The sequence below is a fragment of the Perca fluviatilis genome, chromosome 3 (genome assembly GCF_010015445.1).
Source record: "Perca fluviatilis chromosome 3, GENO_Pfluv_1.0, whole genome shotgun sequence".
NCBI lineage: Eukaryota > Metazoa > Chordata > Actinopteri > Perciformes > Percidae > Perca > Perca fluviatilis.
Genome location: NC_053114.1, coordinates 19,741,959 through 19,757,489, shown reverse-complemented (window position 1 = coordinate 19,757,489; position 15,531 = coordinate 19,741,959).

Here is a 15,531-nt window from a genome sequence, read left to right as displayed (position 1 = left end):
ACACAGCAGATTTAAGACTGCAGCGATATCCAGCCTTACAGTGGTAGATTTGGGTTTATTTGTGTTATTTGTGATGAAGAGGGGAATTCTAAGAATGATTTTATGGATTAAATCATCATCATAATCATACCAATAACCTCTGTTGGTTTGAATTACAACATAATAGCACTTTTAAAAAGGTGCACTATGAGTTCCTGCATGGTCACTTCTGTTGACGTTCCAAGTAAATTCCAAACAAAAGAGAGCAAGCTCACCCCTCCCCCCATGTTTCCGTAACTGTCATGACTAACTAACTAACTAACTAACTAACTAACTAACTAACTAACTAACTAACTGTCACTAAAGCGTGTTTTACACTAACCGCAGCCCAGCTGGCGCGCGCATATGTGACGTCATGAAATCGCCGTGACTATTTATACCCGTGCTGGTGGTCGCGACACTAGTTGCAGTCTTCTCCTGAACAGCGGTGGCGCTAATGAGCTACCGACGTTGCTCTTTCTACGGACTAGAAGAAGAAGAAAAAGGTAAACAACAGCAGAACTGGCAGCAGCGTTGCCGTCAATGCTTCGATTTGATTCAATGACCTACTTCGTCGGATCGAGCCTTTCATTCACCATAAAAGAACTCATCTTAACTCAGTAAGTTTACCAGAGAGACCTGCAGTCACTCAGAGTCTTGGTATCCGGTTGTCGGCGAACTCATTCAGGCCTCATGTTTCCGCTTTGTCGCGCGCCGCTGAAAAAAAAAATAATAATAATAAAAGTAATATAAATCACCATAAATCGGGCGCGCCAGCAGGATATTACGACATTTTGACGTCACGACCTTGGATGTGGCTAGTATAATTCACCTTTAACCTCCCACCCTCTCCCCCAACCATCTTGTCGGTGATTGGTTGGAGTGGTTTGTGGTTTGTTACCACCCCTGTGTTTTCTCCGGAGACCGGGCTTTTTCACAGTGTAATCAGGTGGCAGGCAGCTAGCAGATCAAGGAGAGATGCCTACAATTTGAGACAAAAATGAAATCGTGCTGAAACCATGCAGGAACTCATAGTGCACCTTTAACAGAATGAGATTTCCATTCCAAATAAGGAAAAAAACTAATTCTAATCAATACTGTCCCCTAAAAACTTAAATATTACTAAACTACTTCGCCTAACACATTTTGGAGGAAACATTATTGCTGCATGGATTTTTACAGTCCATAAAAAGCTATGTTCTTGTACGGCATGCAAGTTGTAGGGAGGTGGCGTGGATGACCAAGATGACCCTCTTTCCCTTACCTTAACCAAGTGGTTGGAGTTGCCTAAACATAACCATGAAAACAGTAATCATGCTTTATCTGATAAAAGCAGATATTTAGGAACATAATATACTAAAATACACTGCCAGCGAACATTTTGCAGATATGTTCAGTATGTTGCACGACTGTTCTCCAGTACACCTTGTTTTATTCAACAGACATTTCTGGCTATTGTTATCTTCCTCCATGCTTTTGAAAAAACAATATATTTCTTACAAAAAAAACATATTTAACCCAGTAGATAGAACATGTGAAAGATACAAATAAGTTACAATAAAGCAAATACATTCATCGTAACCTATTAGTTAAACTGGAAACAACCTCAGACACCACCCTAATGAAGGCAAAATAGCCAGAAACATTTGGTAAATGAAACAGGGTGTACATACTTGAATTTTGATGGACTTGCATTGAAGCTTACACTGCTCAAAACTTTGTTGTGTGCGTGTTCTCAAAAGTAGAAAGAATACATGTATGTGTTCAGCATGAGCAATTTGCAACTTTGCAGAAATGTTAAATGAAAACTAATTGTGTTACAAATAAGTTATTTCAATATTACTGTTAGTAGCATATAGACACTATTCAGGGACATGGTTGATTATCAGTCTTACTGGGAATTTGAATGTTGCATTTTGTTGTTAATGTTAAAGGGCAGAGTAATACAGCATCAGAAGTGGGTTAACATATTTACTCTATAGGTAGGCAGTTTTTGTGGAAAGACCAACAAAGGCCCAATAAGTCGTTCACTGCCCCACCTCTCTCTTGTTGTATTGGAGAACATTTTGGATGAGGCTTTCACAGCAGCAGAGGGAAGGTGTGAAGAGCTTGTTTGTGAGGTGCCTTGGAAACTGCCCAAACAGCTTGTGTATGCCAGATCAGTGTTTCCAATACATAGGCCTTACCTTGGCAACCAGCCCAGGCAAACTTGTTCCTACCCAGGAAAATTCTTTTTAATTAAAATTCTAACTTTACTTAAGTATTTCTATTTTCTGAGTATTTTTTATTTTATTTTTTACACACCAAAACAATTCAGAGGCAAATATTGTAATTAATTCAATATTTTAATATACAGTACATTTTACTGAAATGATAAGCACTTTTGGTACTTTTAAGTATATTTTGCCGCTTATACGTTTACTTAAATAAAAATTTTGAATGCATGAATTTTACTTGTAACAGAGTATTTCAACATTGAGGTATTGTTACTTTTACTTAAAGTGACTATATGTAACTTTTCAATGTTTCTGAAACTGTAATTTTTCATCTGATGATCATAAATGACCTGTAACAGCAAACAAGACTTACAGTGAAAAAAAACCCCACTATTTTTATATAGTTTTTATTTATACCTTTGCCCAGGTCCAATATTTCCCGTAGAGTCACAACATGATTTACAGCAGGTACGTATACCGGCTCTACAGAGCACACATTCTGATGGGTCACAGATTTCGGTGTAACACTGGAAAAGCATGTATTAGTGATTATATAGGTAAAAGGTAGCAGGAGATTTCTTCATAAATTATAAAAAAAAAAAAAAAAAAAAAAAAATTTTTTTTTTTTTTTTTTTTTTTTTTAATATATAAAAATAATTTTTTTTTTTTATTTAAAATAAACCTATTTTTTTTTGTTTTTGTTGTTTTGTATAATGGGGAGGACCACATTGTATTATTAGTAGATTACAAAATTAAATTACACCCTCCTTACATGCAGACGTGTATAAAGTACTAGAGACCCATACTTGAGTAAAGGTACAAGTGCTCTATCAAAAGTGCTCTTTAAGCACCACGCTTAAGTAGAAGTACTAAAGTATTCAACATTTTTTTGTACTTAAGTATTGCAAGTAGTTATTTTAAAATCTACTACTTAAGTAATGAAAGTAAAAGTACAAGTGTTGTATTATTTAGTTATTAAAGAAAGCAGTCAAAAGTTTGAATATCATATTGTTTATATTATTTCAAATGTTTAGCCTAAGGCTGTAGCCAAAGGAATTAACAAATATTAAATATATTATATTAAAAATAACAAATATTAATAAAAATACTGAATTAAAATGTACAATTATCACACTGTGCAAGTAAAATGAACATCCTCTCAAGCACAGTAACGATTAAAGCCCCCAAAAACGTATCACACACTAGCAAGTAACATGTGTGATGGACAGTAAAGTTAGCAAGCTAGCAACATACAGATAAACTAGCAGCTTCACATCACAGGGTCAAACGGTTAACATTCAGTACTCATTGCAGACTGAAACAACTAGCCAGGACTAGCTTAATCTGCTGCAACAACGGCTAAATAGAAAGAGTACAAACTTACATTGTCTCTGACTTCTGAACACGCAACCGTAATGAAAAGAAACACGACGCGATCTCTGAGATTTCTTACCTAAATTACGTAATTAGTACGTAACTAACGTAGCCATAACTACACACACTGTAAACTACACAGTCTCCGTAGCATGAGGAATTCACAACAGTAACGAGTAACGATGCAGCACATAAAAAATGTATCGGAGTAAAAGTATTTAATTCATCGAAAATATGTACTCAAATAAAAGTGGAAGTAGGAGAAAAAAAATAATACTCCAGTAGAGTACAGATAAAGCCTTTTAGTACTTAAGTAGAGTAGTGAAGTAGTTCTACTTCGTTACTATACAGCTCTGCTTACATGTAGCGCTGACGTGTTATTCCTTTTAGTCTGTGTATGTGTTGACCTACTCTTTTCTTTTCCCTTGTCCCCCTGTAGTTGTGTAAAGCATCCTTGTGTTTCATGAAATGCGCTATATAAATCAAAATTATTACTACGTTGGTTGCTACAACAAACTATTAACGCTTTGGCTCGTGACACAGTGACAGTGATAACGTTAACTGGTTTAGCTCACGATACATACAAATTAGGCCAAGTTACCGTATGTAACACTTCTAATGCAACAATGCATATATATGCTTATTGTGAATGAATGATTTTCTGACAGAGGAAAAACATTCATTGCAACGATATGACCTCCCAGTAACGCTATAATACAGCATCGTAAAGAAAATACCTTTATGATAGCAAGTGTGGTAAAACCACTATCACTTTTGTCCAAATGCGCCGCTGGAATCAACAAACTGAACATTATAACATATAGCCACTTTAAGTAGAAGATCTGAGTACTTCTTCCTGGCTGTGCAACAATGACAAACTTCCTGTGCAACAGGAGAGTAATACATAGATTGCATATTGTCCCAGCTCACCACTGGACTCCAATCACTTAGCCGAGGGCAAGTAATTACTTCATAATTCAGGAGAGGCCATGATATGTTAAAGTCTCATCTATTAAATCATTACTACATATTTGTGGCCTATCTCTATATATCAGAGTCATTTAATTCCAAGCTCATTTCATGTCATAACTGGGAAACATGCCATCATCACTTAAATATTATATGTAATAGCAGTTGTCAGCAAAAACATCAACAGCACGTGCAGACACGTAGACAGCAATCACTGCCTATGTATCCTCTAAACCATTATCAATGCTTATGTGCATACGTTTTAAATGACACCATGTGATTTGTTAAACGTTATGAATTTAAAGTGAATTCCTCAAATGTGCATCAAACAAACAACATGATGTGCTGAGGTTGATGCTTTGGTCTGATGTGATATCACATACGTAGGATGGGCAGGGCACTTCACTGGGGGCTTAACAGCAAATGCTCCAGTCAGCTAAATGATGTTGAGTGCAATACACTATGGTATATAACATATTTTAGTAGGAATAATTCCACAATATTATGTTGGACTTTTTCAAAATGAAGGTGTATTATCATTACTCTAATAATTATTATTTTTATCATTAACAGCACTTTTACTATTGGCATTATTTATATATGTATAACATATGAAGTGGCTTATTCACAACCCTTTGGCTCAGAGTAATTTACTAATAGTAAATAAATAATCCCTAGCTGCTGCTGTTTTACAGAGGACAGTTGAGTGTAACAGTAACATGCAATGATGGAGTTGAGAGTCTGATGAGAACCCTGATGCAGTGAAGTTAGGATGTCATATTATTATTCAAAGAGAAACTAGTCTAAACTACTATACTAAGCCATACAAACACTTAAAGCTATAGTGTGTAGTTTCTGTCGCCCCCATGAGGACTTCTAGATAATGACAACAACACTGTTGGCGCATCCACATGACGCAAGCGGTCAGTGATCACGCACCACCCCCACCCCTCCTCCACAGAGTTGCTAGTAGCATTTATCCTGTCAAATTAGGGAGGACACAGAGGATTAAAAAAACATGGACTCTTCAGAAGAGGTAATTATCTTGTAATGTTTCTGTCCTCTTCGTCTCCAAAGCTGAACGCTGCTTTTGACCTTTCTTAGCGGTGACGTAAAACACATCACTCGAGCTTCTGCGCGTTAAAGCCGCCGGACTACACCATTTTGTAAACGTACTCAGCAATACAGAGAGAGTTTTGTGGAGCTGATTGGCTTAATTAGGTTTGTATCAACTCATTTGGCAAGGGCTTGAATGTAACGGACGTTCATAAATATAGAATACTTGTGCACTACAGCTTTAAAAATCACATGTGATAGTTTCTACTAATTTGTGTATTCTCAGTCGTACAGTACATTAGTTCACTCCAAATCTCCAGGGAAGGACTTGATGCCACAAACATAATGACTACTGGACAGGGCTACTGATAATACACCCTTATAAACCTCTAATGTGCAGCTCATGCTGTGGCTGACCATCACCTCTGTGTCCATTTTTATTGTTTGCAGTCAGTCATGCCTGCAGAGTCGGAGAAAAGACAATTAACATTCTGTTTGTTGGATCACAGAACTCTCCGTGAAAAAAGTCAGCAGCTATAAAAGTAGTTATATTGAAGCGTGCGGGAAATGAGCAGAAGAACAATGTGCACATCGCTTGTGGCTGGCTACGTGAAGAGTGGGCAGGTTCAATTTTGGCGACCCTCCAGTCGTCACCAAGACAACAAAAGTTCCTTGTAGTTAAAACGCACACATATTTCCAACCTTATTCTGTGGGAGGATGCTGCCAAAATGACAGCAAGTGTTTTCAGTAATTTACCAAAAGAATTAACAACTATTCCTCTTTCCTTTAAACCCATTTGTTCACAAATGATTTCACAAGTTTGCAAAATGGGTTTCACACATTCAGAAAACACTTGTTCTCAACAGCAGAACACGACTAAAAAGTTTGCAGATTGTGCTTCAAAGTGAAAGAACACGCTCACCGCATCAAATCTGAACACCCCTGTCGCAACTGCGCACTTGCAGTCTCTTTGTTCTCCGTTTGGTTTTCTGTCCCTTTGTATCCAGCTCAGTGTATGATTCATGGGCTGTTATCAAGCCCCTCCCCTCCAGCTGCTGCCCCTCCCACCTCCGATCATCACTGAGCCTCAACAAGGAAGCAGGTGCATGACACGTGTTGCAGCACTGAACTGGAAAAAAAGTAAATATAAATGTGTTCTGAGGCTTAATATTTGACTATTGTAATACAATGTTACTTTACCTCCCCCCCCTCCCTATTTTCACTGCTAGTAATGGGAAATATATCATAAGTAATACCTCAAAAGTTTACTGGAAAACAAGGTGAAACTATGTGACAAAGCATTGCTTGTTGCCTTGAAAATATTAGGTTCTTACCATAACCTCTTTTTTTGTTGAAAAGGATAGATAAATAAAAATACAGTGTTACATATATGTTACATAAATCTTGGTCTATTTATATTGTCAGTGATTAGTAATTTCCTGCCAAGTCCAGTCCAATTTAAAATTAGTAAGTGAAAGGAAGCATTGTTTGTAAGTACTGATCACCTATGAGTTTTTACAACCTCCCTTTATGTCATTCAGGCAATTTGGGAATATTTGCATAGCAAACTTACAAATTGACACACAATTATTTGTTCTGACCAGTTACAAAATGTTTGGTTGAACACAGGTAAAGCTCACTACAGAGATAGGCATATTGTCCACTTACGGATTTGGACAGTTACCTTGTGCAAATGATAGAATGGAATAGAACAATATACCTTTTTTCACAGCAAACTATTTGACTTGTCATAGCAGTAATACCGGAGTCACTAGTAACATCAACGTAGGCTCTGTTCTATTCAAGTGTCCCAGTAAGCCACGGCAGTGTGCCAGTGTGAACCAGTATTCACAATACCAGGACCTTGAAACTGAAGCAGCTAAATGTAATTCAACCATCACTTGTGCTTTTTCGTACTGTGACTTGTCAAAATGTCTCCTGCGAAAATGGCCTGTGTATGTGTCAGTAAAGAAACATTTTCTGTTAATATACAACTCAAAAGATGTGATTGCATCTCAATATAAACAAAGGCTAAAATTATTTGAATGTATTTTGCATCTTACAAAGTCATCGGCTCACAAATATTTACCTTTTCTTGTGTTTGCTTGAGTTTTCTCAGTTTTCTGCGTGTGATAAGATCCTGTTTTTCCCTGTGGAATAATTAAGGATTATTTAGCTCTCAAGAGCAAATAAATAACAACTGTGTCTTCATAAACAATGTAAATGATTAATGGTATGATGGCAATCATAGACGTATGATGAAAGTCAGTTGCAATCTATTAATAGCATAATACACGTGATAAACACAATGGTCTAACATGTTGGAATACAATTTCTTTGTTCTCGATTATGATTACAATATTGTTGGACACGAGTGGCTGTTCACTAAAAATAAATGAATTTGCATTTATTGAAAAAGATTTCCAGGGACATAATTTGCATGTTTTTCTTTCTTGTTTTTGTTATAGCATTTTGTAATTTAATCAATCCTCTGCTGGCTTTAAAAGAACAACATTTTATTTTATTAGGTGTTCTTAAAATGTCTGTTCGATGCCTAAAACGATTTCTAACAGATTGCAGTCAGCTTGCATTCACAATTCACAAAACAGTCACTCTACAAAGCTTCCAGTATTTAGGTTATTGTGAATCTAATGGAAGGACGCCTAGGTAAATTCTGTGATAATGGCAGGGAATGGAAATCGTAGCTCTCTTATAGCCCAAGTGTGTTTGTGAAACCGAGACATGACCTCTACATCTGTAGGCCTGTTAAGCTCTTAAAGCTGATATCACCTGTCGCTCCGCTGGTTGCCTAAGCGCTGCGTACATAAAACACACCTGGCTCAAGATCCCACTGAATTCTAATTACAGCCCTCAATCATTTCTCTGGGACTTATTTACCACATCTCCTGACATTGTGCCAACAGGCTGTAGAGAAATGAAACCTTCCTCCTTCTACTTTTTAATAGCCCACGATCTCCTCCGTCTCCCCGCTGTTGTCACTTTTGTGTTGCCCAATTTAGATAGCCTTCTTTTATTTATTTTTTTATTTCTTGCACTCATTCTCTTTTGTCTCTCTCAAAGCTGGCAGAAGCATGCCATCGATCTTCATGAGGTTTTGATACACATCGTTTCACCTCCTGCAGTACCTGCTTTATCAGGAGATTGGAGGACGACGGATGACTGATCAGACTGATATAGCTTCTCTCGCATTTCAACCACCCCCCCCCCCCACCCCCTTCTATTTTCTCATTCCTCTTCATCCTTCTCCTTCTCTTACCTCCTGCAGGGTAATTGAAATTTGAACAGCTTTAGCCCCATGTTTGACTCATTTGTGACACGAACGTACCTTTATTTGTTGTGTGTTTCTACTTTGCTTGGTAAAGCCTCTCGCAGCATACAAATATATTTTATAAAGTGGTGGTATTACTTTTCTCAGCTTTACAATCCCCCATTTTAATGCATGTTTAAGCCGTTCAGAAGATCCGACATCTCCAGTGAAATCAAATTCAGTGCATCGTGTGAGAATGCTGAACAAACTAACCAACCAAATAAGCAAATTTGTTCAACCTTCAAAAAAGGGAAATAGCTTAAGCCCTTGAGCAGGGAATCAAAACTCCCATCACTTCCCGATAATATTTCATCTGGAAACAGGTCAACTTGATAAAAGGAATTTATATGAGGATGATTGATTTCCTGAAATGACTAATATCCTTTGTGCGACTGGTATCAGTGAGTTGATATTACGTCGGGGGAAGAATTGGGTACTTGAGGAGAATAAGATGGAGGGAAAGGTTAAGGTTACCTTGTCAGGAATCAAAAGCAGGTGGTAACCTTGACTGAATGATCATACAAAATAAGGATACATGTTGACAAGCAGGCACTATCTGATGCTAAAGCCTGCCTGGTCAACGAGAATGTAACGTGACAGATCTAATCTATACAGCTGAATAACCGTTATACTGCTATGGCACAGAGATTAATTGATTCATAATTTCTATGACTGATAAACCTTCACCAAGGCCAGGGAATAAGAGCTTAAATTTATATTGGACAAGTGTCTCTCTTTCTGTCAGTTCTCTCTTAGAGGAAAAGTAGTTTACTGTCTGTCTCTGCACATCATTTGCATTATTGTTTCACATTTCATGATAAAGGGCTGTAACAGGTTTTCAGGTCATTTTAAAATAACGTGGGCACAGTAACACCATGATGAAGGCAGCAAAGGGAGTTCGACACACACAAACACCAAAAGAACTGGAGAAGAAAACAAACATCTCGTATGAGATATTTCAGAATGAAAATATTGAAAATCCTAGATACCCATTAAGCTGAGATGACGAGGTTTTATTTGTCAACCTACTGTAAGATGAAAATGTTATTTAAAATAGAGAATATTGGAATTCATGTTTATTATTGAAAGCTAAATGTTGATACCAGCTTGATTCAGTTTCCCTTGGATGAGTTATATTTCAACTTATAAATGGCACACGTAAATTGGTTAAAAGTAACCTTATTTTATATAAGGATGAAGTTGCTTTCTTGTGGAGAATTTGATGAGAAAACCCCCATGTCTGTACGGTAAAAAAAATATAACGCTATACTGCCAGCAGCCAGTTAGCTTAGCATACAGACTGAAAACAGGGAGGGGGGCAGGGGGGGTGGGGAGCAGCTAGCCTGGCTCTGTCCAAAGGGAATCAAATATGTCCACCAACATGTCCAAAGCTCAGTAATTAACACTTTATATCTCATTTGTTTAATCTGCACAAGAATGTAAACAAGTGTGCTTCCTAAATGTCACTATTGTCAACTATTCTTTCAAAATATGTTTTCCTGTGCTCATGTCCAAGCATTTACGTGCCATTTTTCAGACTAGGATTCTTGCCTAAAAAGAAATGATTAAAACTGGTTTGTGAGTGGATCTATACTGAAACACATACTGCTTCTACAATTTGACAAAAAGCAACTAAAAACTACCCCAGACGACTTCAGAAAAGCATTTAAAACCTTTATTAAATTGGCCATTGAATCTTGCCAGGTTATTGCAGCAGGGTGTTGAAGCATGGCAGCCTTCATCAGGATGCACTGTACCACACACACTTCTACATATTTAAGACAAAGCTGCCTTCCTTTTTTTTTTTTTTACACTTGATGCCAAATTTGGCAGCGTGGTAGTTTTTTTCCACCTCTAGCTCACAGTCGCAACACAGGTTTAGATTTCAGTGCTCATTTCTTACTGTGTGGCGCTTGCATCTTCTCCCCATGTTTGTGCAGGGTTCCTTCAGGTGCTCTGATTTTCACACCGTACAAACATGCCGCTCTAGTTAAGTGGGAGAGTGAATGTGTATATCTCTGTTGACTAACACAAACATTTTTGGGTGGTTAGCATTCAGACTGTGTGCTCCTTAGAACTTTGTTAGCGAAATAATAAAATTAGCCTTCTCATAAATCACAAGAACTGCCATTTTTGACATTGACCTTAAATTTATAGCTCAAAACCCATCCAATTTTATCCCTGATAGGAAATGAAAATATCACCTTATCTCAGAATTAGATTCACTCCCCCCCATCACCACTGCCATCATCCTCCTTACCCCACAACGGTGGAGTGCCTGAAGATGTTTTAATATTACATGCCATCCTTTTGGTTTTAATAATTAAAGACTGAACCATTGGTGTTGATTAGAAGCTTTCAGTTGGTTTATAAGGGAAAACAGCTGCATGAAAAAAACACCACTTTTTCATTACTTTAAATGTGATTCCATCTAAAAAAAAAAACATTCTTGATGCACTTGAGCACTATGCATCCTTTAGAGTTATCACAGTGTACTAAGACAAGCTATTCTTGTACACTTTCACAGACGCTTAGGGCTGCAGACCCACAGCTCAAAACGTAATACTCGCTATAATGTTCTTAATGGTAGCCGTGGTAACTGTGTAAAAAATGTTTTTTTGTCCAGTCAGAGCCGTAATTAAAGCAATTTTGATTATATTAATATCCAGGGCTAAAATTGCACTTAATGGGTTTTTATCTCTGCAGGAAACCACAGAAGGCCAAGGGATGCAGCTGAACTTGAGAGGTTTTAGTGTGTTTTTGTAGTTTGTAAACTATGGGAAGAAGTGTTTTTATCAGGAACAGCGACTACCCAGATGGACTGTGCATTAACACAACATGAACATTTTTTTCCCAGCTTGAATTTTAAGTAAAGGATGTAGAAAGGGGGCGATAATTGCAAACAAAAAATATTTGGGGAAAAGAGGATTTTCTCTGGTTAAATTACCTGAGAATAATTTTAGGCAGTTAGAGCAGCAGGGTCTAGTAAATTTGTGTGAGCACAACGGGAAGGGAGACTGTGTTAAATTAGGAGGATGCTAAATGAAGGATAAGGTCAGAAATGGGAAACCAAAGTGTTGGGAACAGATAAAGGGGCTTGGGGAGGAGAGGGAGCAAGGGGAGGTGGGGAAGCCAAGCCTTTGCAGGTGGCCCCATCACTACCCAAACGTGCTGGTAATAGCTGCCATTCATTATCGAATGTGCGACTGCCTGGTGCAGGACCAAGTACCCCATCCATCCCTGTCAGCTAGTGGCATGTCAATGACAAAACCTTAATTACACCATTAATTAATAGAACGATTTTTTCCAGCGTGCGCTCTCTGCCTGATGTTCGGTAAGCTTCCTCGTGAGCGATTGCTCATGCCACAATACCATTTAGCTGACAGAAGTACACAGAGAAAAAGCAAGTCAATGAAATGGCATCCTGAGGAAGGAAGGCCCCAAAAAGCACCACAGAGTTCTATTGATTGACAGGATAAGGAGAGAAAGAGGTTTATCTTGTTAGATACATCATCAATTGAAGTAATTCACATCATTTCAAATCCCCCATTGTTTATTTGACATGCAAAGAGAATGTCAAACAGTGCTGGAGGACAAAGTGTTTCTGAAAGAGGATAAATGAGTCCATCTACAGTATCCATTCATGGCCACTGATTGCTGTTCAGTGCAGGGGTACCTGCGGTTCAACAAGAAGTGGATAGTAGGCCTTGGTACCGAATTCAATACTTTTTAGGCACCGACCGAATTGCCTCTGAAGTATCGAGTTTCGAAAAATGCCTCGTCATTCAATAACAAATTTCAATACCGGAGGAGTAAATCTCCTCAGCGTCAGTGAGGCAGTAAGCATGCAGCATTCTTGTAGATTAGTGCCGTAATGTTGGAATGTAGGAACCGCTATCAAAGTCACGGTATTGGTATTGGTACCGGTATCAAATATTTTTGAACGATACCCAGCCCTAATGGACAGTTTTGAGGAAAAACACCAATGTTCCAAAAAGCTTTTCCTTTTTAATCTATCTTTAGCCGTTTTCTGTAAATCTAGAATAGAAAGTGTTAATGTATGTAGAATGAGTCACATTTAAACCCCTAGCTCAACAAATCTTTATTTTTTTGTGCCGTGACGAAAACTGACTGAACAGTTAATCACACACTATTAATCACTGCGCACGTAACACACCACACAATCAAAGAGATATTATTAAGGTCACAATAACAATGATGATAAATGTGAGGCAACCCAGTGTGACTGCATGGCACTTAGTCTGTCTCACACTATCACTGCAAAAAACAATGAAAAACATTGTTGATGCTTAATCTTTTTAAAATGTTCATGAAGACATCTCACCATTAGTAAAAAGTATACCAAAAAAAGAAAGCGCCAGCAAATTAGCTCTGCCACAGAAGAAGGCAAACAAAAAATGAAAAGGTCTAAATGCTTAAAATTGACAGTGAAGTGCAGAGAGGCTGGGTACAGAGCTGTGACCAATGTCAAGGTCTCATCAGTCGCAAAAGAAATGGCGAATAAAGCATCAAACCACCTGCCTGCGGCAGAGAGAAACAGAAAATGGCCATAGCTGGGGATGAGTACAGTGAAATAAAGACAAGTTTTACAAAAGCCGTTTCTCCACAAGGGAACACTGGGTCAGGAAGAAAAGAAGAAAGTACACAATGACCCAAAAGAGAGCCATTTTTAACATATTAGCCAGGATAACAATGCAAGTTTAGGCAACTCAAATGACTTTGCTATGGATAAGGAAAAATCATGGTTTGGGTTAACCGAAAAACTATATGGTTGATGTTAGGGAGAGCATGTGGTCAGGATTATGAGAAAGCACCATTGACCGTTGGTAGGAGATGGGATCTCCCACATTAAAGTCAGACATTGTGTACGCCCCCAATCTATCCAGACCTCCTGCCTAAGAGGCTTTGTGGTGCAATAACGTATTCTTCCACTGTGATGAACAACCGTAAGTTGTTGCTTGTCAGAAAAATTTAAGCATATGTTGTCTTAAGCATTTGAACTAACTACTGAATCTGAAAGGTTCACGCAACAGCTCATGTTCCAGTACTGTGTACCGAATGCAGCAACTGCACCCTTGCAAAAAAAGATAGCGGAGATAGTCGAAGGGAAGGAGTGTCTACATCTGGTGAGTCAAAGGTTCCCAACCTTGTTGGCTTGTCAGTTCTTAGAAAAAAAAAAAAACTAAAAAATACTGTGTAGTTGTTACGAGTTCCACCAAAGACTGATTTCCTATCGAAAGGCACAAAAAAAAAAAAATCTAAAAAGACAAAATGCAAATGTGTGTAGAAGAACTTTGTTTTTGTTCTTCTTTCTAAGCCCATTAATCATCTCAGGACCCCTCCGATTTATCTTGTGACTCTTTGGAGGGGGCCCAAACCCTAGGTTGGGAACCAGGAGACTAAACTAGCAAACTGTATATATCAAGGTTAAAACTGGCTCCACCTCTAAAATAAAATAAAAACAACAACAATATTTTATTAGCTACAATGATAAAATATTATGCTGCATGAGTAACAATGTAATGTCATAATTTTTTTCTGGAACAGGTACTACAAGTACTACTTGCAATGGTTTTCTACATTGATGTATTGGTAGTATTTGGTATCATTATTAAAGTAAAAGATCTTAACACATCTTCTACCACTGCTTATAATAATAATCTTGCAGGGATTCTACCGTAACCCTATAGTAATCCTATAATTATTATAGAAACACCCAAGCCAAGCAGAATTAGTCCCACGTTAAAACCAGAGCAGTGGGGCAAAGCCAGGTCATATAACACATGGTGACCCATTCACACTAAATGTGGGCCCTGGCTATGATCTGAAGAAAGGAGAATTAATCTACCAGTAAACACATGGTGATAGATAGAGAAGATGTAGAGAAAAACAAAAAGGGAAAAGAAAAATAAATAATATGTACATGCATGTTAAGAGGTGTGGTCTAAATGATCAGACATTAATTGCATTCACATGCAGCCTTTTGTACTGTATGATCCTAAGGGCTGATAATGGAGTATTGTGTCATGTTTATGTTAGGTGGATAGATAAGTCTCGTCATTAATATAAAGCAATGTCAAGTCTGTGCTGCACTTTCTCCAGTGGGAGCCATTTTATTGTTAGATTATCCTCTGCGCTACAGTTGATTTACTGCTTCATGGAAGGAACAAATGCTCACAGGTATTGAAATTTACTCAAAGCTATGAATGCCACTATAGCCGAAAAGCAAGCCAAGCCTTCCTCGCTTAGAGGCTCTTTATTATTGTGTGATGCGCATCATTATCACAATAAGCACACAGGATAATCACACCTCATTAGTTATGTTTGATATTAATGGGGGCAATATAAATACATTCCCCCTGTGTTTCAAATGGCTAAGTGAGAAAACGCGTAGACCTTTATCTCGCTGCTAATGCAGTCTGGGTAAATGATGGGGCTTTGTGCTGCTAGAGCCTGTGAGAGTATATCCAAACATTACTTATTGATCCTCTGAGCGGTTCTGGGGTGAGCGTCTGCATACATGACCATATGACAGAAACGATCCAAGT